This window comes from Trichechus manatus, unplaced genomic scaffold (assembly GCF_000243295.1).
Source record: "Trichechus manatus latirostris isolate Lorelei unplaced genomic scaffold, TriManLat1.0 scaffold00046, whole genome shotgun sequence".
NCBI classification, from domain to species: Eukaryota; Metazoa; Chordata; class Mammalia; order Sirenia; family Trichechidae; genus Trichechus; species Trichechus manatus.
The window spans coordinates 5326955-5332693 of record NW_004443982.1 but is presented as its reverse complement, the minus strand read 5'-3'; positions in this window follow the sequence as shown (position 1 = coordinate 5332693).

Sequence of the window (5739 nt, the reverse complement as noted above, 5' to 3'; positions counted from 1 at the left end):
ACCACGTTCTTTGTCCAACACAGGACCTCATAAAAATTAAATACTTTTGTTCAACAGAGGATTTTATGAACAAAGTGAAAAGTCAACCTACAGATTGGGAGACAATTTTTGGAACCAGATAACCGATACGGGTCTAATATCCAAAATATAAAGAAAACCTTCTACAACTTAACAACAAAAAAGACAAATAATCCAATCAAAAAATGGACATAGGACTTAAATAAGCAGCTCACCAAAGAGGATATTCAAATGGCCAACAAGCACATGAAAAGATGCACAACGTCTTTAGCAATTAAAAACAAAAAAAACTCGTTGCCATCGAGTCCAATTCATAGCGACCCTATGGGATAGAACAGAACTGCCCCATAGGTTATTAAGGCTGTAATCTTTTCTGAAGCAGACTGCCACATCTTTCTCCCAAAGAGTGGCTGGTGGGTTCAAACCACCAACCTTTCAGGTAGCAGCAGAGCACTTAACCACTGTGGCACCAGGTCTTCTGTCATTAGCCATGTAAAGAAGCCCCAAACATCTAGGAACTTGGCATAAGGAGAGGCTTCTGCCAAAGATGTAAGCTGGACTCCATTTTGTTGTTTACTGCTCAGTCTGCACTGATTCTCAAAAGTCAGCTAGGTAGAATAACTCAGGAAGCCTGCTGGCTTCCGTTCCCTCCCTTCCTCTCACAGCATGCTCCCAGGAAGGATATTCACTCAGGCTGGCCCCTAAAACATCCATAGATTAAGCTGTTAACTGACTAAAACTTTATGATTAACAAAACAATGCTTAAGAGATCTTGCAATTAGCTGGTGCCTGTTAAAGCATGATTTTGTAAATGTCAAACAATCGGAATTTTTTCCTTGTAAGTTCCTGGATTTTCTGTACTTAAACTCTGTGAAAAATTCCTTTTGCTGGAGTACTTTTGTGAATCTGCCCAATCCAGATCATTCTATCCCTTCAATAAATCTCTTTGATTTAATTTTAACAGAAGGTCCAGTTTTCTCTTTGACAGCCATTACCAAAACCAAACCCGTTGCTGTCAAGTCGATTCTGACTCATAGTGACCCTATAGGACAGAGTAGAACTGCCCCATAGGGTTTCCAAGGAGTGGCTGGTGGATTCAAACTGCCGATCTTTTCATTAGCAGCCTGAGCTCTTAACCACTGCACCATTAGGGCTCCTGACAGCCATTGTTGTTGTTGTTAGGTGCCGTTGAGTCAGTTCCAACTCATAGCGACCCTACGTATAACAGAACGAAACACTGCCTGATCCTGCACCATCCTCACAATTGTTATGCTTGAACCAATTGTTGCAGCCACTGTGTCAATCCGTCTCGTTGAGGGTCTTCCTCTTTTTCACTTTCCCTCTACTTTGCCAAGCATGATGTCCTTCTCCAGGGACTGATCCCTCCTGATAACATGTCCAAAGTATGTGAGGCGAAGCCTCACCATCCGTGCTTCTAAGGAGCATTCTGGCTGTACTTCTTCCAAGACAGATTTGTTCGTTCTTCTGGCAGTCCGTGGTCTATCCAATATTCTTCACCAACACCATAATTCAAAGCCATCAATTCTTCTAAGACAGAGGTCCTCAGGCTGCGGAAAATTCCACTGCCTCAAGCAGCTTGCTAGGCCTGCCCCAAAACTTTGCATTAGAATTCTAGATCCTTTGCTTGGTCTGCCCCGTAAAAATCCTGGCAATGCATGAAGTTATATGTAAACCCCATTGTGCTTGCTTAGTATGATTAAGAATATTGCTTATATAACCTGTATGAACTCCCTACTTGTAAACCTCTTAAAAGTAACCTTTCCCCTCGCCCTCCCTGGCCCTCAGTCAGTTCTCACTGACACCTTTCCTTGCACATCAAAATAAAGACGCCTATCTGCTTTCCCACCTCAGTCTCTTGTTTATTGGCCAACATGAGTCATGCCGAGCAGAACCTGGTGTTTCTACATGGTAACATTTCTGGTGAGCCAGCCAGGAGTCATCCACTCAGTTACTGAAGTGGATCGGCCCCAATGTCTGGTGCCACCAGGAGATTTCTCCTGGAGACCCTGGAGCAGCTGTGGAAGCTGATCCACCTCAGACCCAAAAGATGACTCCATGGGAGGCACAAAACATGCCTGGGTTGTTTGTTAAATACCTAGGTAAGGCCTTAGAAGAGACCCAAGAAGCGGGAGGAATTGACCGTTGAGGGCATTAGGTATCTGAGGTTACTTGGTAAATAACAGGGTAATTCCTAGGTAAGGCCTTAGAAGAGACCCAAGAAGCAGGAGGAATTGACCGTTGAGGGTGTAAAAGGCTCTAGGTACCTGTTATTAGGTTGGTGCACCAGATTAGGTTGTGTGAGTATGTAAGTGTGTGTATCCAGATAATGGGGAATGTTCAAGGGATCCTGGAATGCAGCCCACTAGGATGCATCCTTAAGAACTGGGAACAGAGACTCGGACAGACATGGGTCTGGCAGCATGCTTGTCTGTTTCCTACTTTTGCCTCTTTAAATATATGCTGAATAAAAGCTTTCTTTTTGCTTTATTAAACTTTGTGGTGTTTTTATCCTACAACAGTTAATGGTGTAGTCATTGCAGGGATTCTAAAGCCATGAATTTAGTTGAACTCAAGGAGACCTGGACTGCAGAGCAGAAGCTGGCAAAGAGAGGTCCTGTCCTCTGGATCCATGCATTCGCACTCCATGTCCCTGCGACACCAAAGGGGTGAGTGCTCTCGGAAGATGAGCCTTTGCTTATTCTTTTTGTTCTCTTTATCGTGTTTTCTTAAGTTTTGTTTGGCATATTTGTTTTAAAGACTGGTTGTTTGATAAAGGAGAATCTTTCTTAGATTTTTTGCTTGATCATTTGGTTAAGAGTGACATTTACTAACTCTTTTGGTGAACTGCAGTTTAGTGTCTGGATTCAGGTGCCTGAAACATTAAAGAGATAATTCTATTTTCAAAGAGCTCTGGATCACTATAAGCCACAAAATTTGGGCATGGATTGACCAGTAAAAGCCATTAGGGCAGTCACTGGTGCTCATCACGAATGTTAAAGACTCCCGCGACTGGATAAGAGCACTAGGCTGCCTGCCACCCGCAAGCAAACTCTTGTGCAATGAAAGTACCCATTGGTCCAAGCAAAACACTGTGCAAACCCCACGGCATTCCTTATTAGAGTTCTTTTTGTGACTCAGAGAAAATCTGGGAAATAGTGCTCTGTTTTGCCAAATTTGCAGGGGGAAATAATAGCTCCTGACCTGTTTTATTAAATTTGCAGGGAGAAAGGGTAGCTCCATACCTATTTTATGATAGTTTCTCAATAAAGAATTACAGTGTTAAAATTAAAATCATCAGTAGCTACTTTAAAATATTTTCCAGTTGAAGGAACTAGTATATTTAATGTCTTAAATAAGAGACTAGGCCTCTAGCCAGCAGAATGAATTAAGTTCAAAAGGAAAAAAACCACAAGCTTAAACCTTAGAGCTTAACATCTTTGACAAATGAGTCTGGACTTACCCCCTGCTACCAGGACATTAGTTTGGGGTTCATATTTAAAAACACTATAAACTGAATACACTAGAGGTAATTTGAAATTTCAGTGACCACTTTGGGAAAATGAGCTTCCATGTGTGTTGTCCTTTCTTTTCTCTTTGGGGAACTTTTGTTTGATGCTCAGGTTTTGTCCAAAGGTCTAATATTCCCCCATCTGAGGCTCTGGCAAGTTAATAAGTTTTATCTAGAACTTGTTTTTTCCCATTGAATTGAGTTGGTCTTATCAAAAATTGCTATATACACTTTAAGAAACTAGGATCCTCATATCCTTGTTTTGTGTGGTATTGTCTGGTGAGTTTATGTGGTCTTTCTGTCTCCTTTTGTCCTGAGAGCTTGCTTCTGGTCTAGAGCATTGTGTCTTAGTTTCTGTCTTGTATCAGATTGGAGGCTATGGCTGACAGTTGCTGTTTTTTTGTAAGGCTGTCTTAGAACCTCAGTTCTTTCCTCATCCCAGAAAAACTGTCTTGTGTCTGTCTTATGATTTATACTTTTAGTAGCTGATTGGAGAAACTTTGATATAAATTGGTCTATTTGAAAAGTACACTAAAATTCTTAAAAGCAAAACCTTTCTAAGTAACTTAAGCTAAATATTATGAAATGTGTTTTATTTAAGGAAAAAGGATAATTTTGTCTTAAAGTAAAACTAGCAATACCAGAATAGGAAAAGGGAGGCATAGGACAAGCCTGGTGGGGGGTGGGGGGGGGAAGAGGCTAGCCAAGAATTGATCAATTCACTTACAAAATTGCTAAAGAGCTTTGGTATTTACTGGGTAGATAGCCCTTCAAAATGTCTAGGTCAACTTAAACATATGTAAATGAATTGGGATGACCCAATCTTGTCTTCCTTGAGTCAAGAGAGTGAGGGTGGGGCAGGATCAGGCCTCCCCAGCCCCCAGTCTCTGAAAACATATAGCTCCAGGGAAGCTTTTAAAGACCCCTTCCAACTAAGTGGAGACCTTTTTAAGACAAAAGAAAATAAGAAAAAATTGCTGCTTTACTATAGTTACCAAAAATTAGGTAGATCTCAATCATAAAAGAACTGTAAACAAGTTCTATCTATTGTAGGGGAACTCTAAGAAGCCAGAAACTGAAGGTTATATCCTATCAATGAATTAGTCAGTTGAGCAGAGACTTTGTGATTTCCAAAAGCCAGCTGACAAAATCTCTAAGGGCTAAAATTAAATTGGGAAAAATATGAAAAATGGTAAATGTTGAATGAAAACTTAGAATATTTAAACAAACTTTACTTCAACTACAGTTGTGTCATGGTATATAGACTTAAAATAATTTCTAAGACCTTTTAGGTAACTTACTGATATTAGATTGAGTTAATAGATATTTGTCATAATTTAAGTTTATATACTTTTGCTTTTTATGCCACAAGAGAAAGGATATATATATATAGATAGATATAGATATGTATACATATATACATTTGGGTCTGCTAATGAATGTGTTCATTTTTGCCATTTTAAAGGGATGCACTATAGGAGATGCAACAAAGATAATATTTAAGAGGTTTATTAAAAATTAATTTATTTGGTATGGTCAAAAGTTTTATCTGTCTGACTAAAGTTTAATGGTTTAACTTATGAAATTTTTTAAAAGAGCTTTTATGTTAAATAGTATATAAAACAAAGAATTGGGCTATTAAAATAACAAAATTTTCTTTCATTTCTGAGTTGAACGGTTGATTTATTCTTTGTGAAATTTTCCTCAAAGACAAAGGTTTGGTCTCTCATTAGAATAAGATTCCTGAGTCAAAAACCAAGCCACATGGCTTTAGAAAGAAAAAAAAAGAAAAAAGCTAAGGTTTTTACCTTTAGGATCTTTGGTTAAATAATTTCAATATTTTTTTCTCAGTGACCTGTAATAAACTCCTGACAACCTTGAAACTTCATGGAAATCCACAAGAAAGAATTTTATAGAGGAAAAGTGCTAAAAAGATTTATTTGTTATAAATTACATGGAACATGTTGTCAAAATCAAGAGAAACACCTGGTTCTCTTTGGGTTAAAATTTTTTGGTATTTCCTCTTATGTTTTTGCCTAATATTATATAGCAAATGCATAATATTATGTCATAATTTTATTATTATTTATTTATTGCTAACTTGGTCACAACTTTATTTATTTTAATTTAGCATAATCAAAGCCAATGGCTTGATTGAGGAATTCAAATCATTTACCCATAAAGTTTTTTTT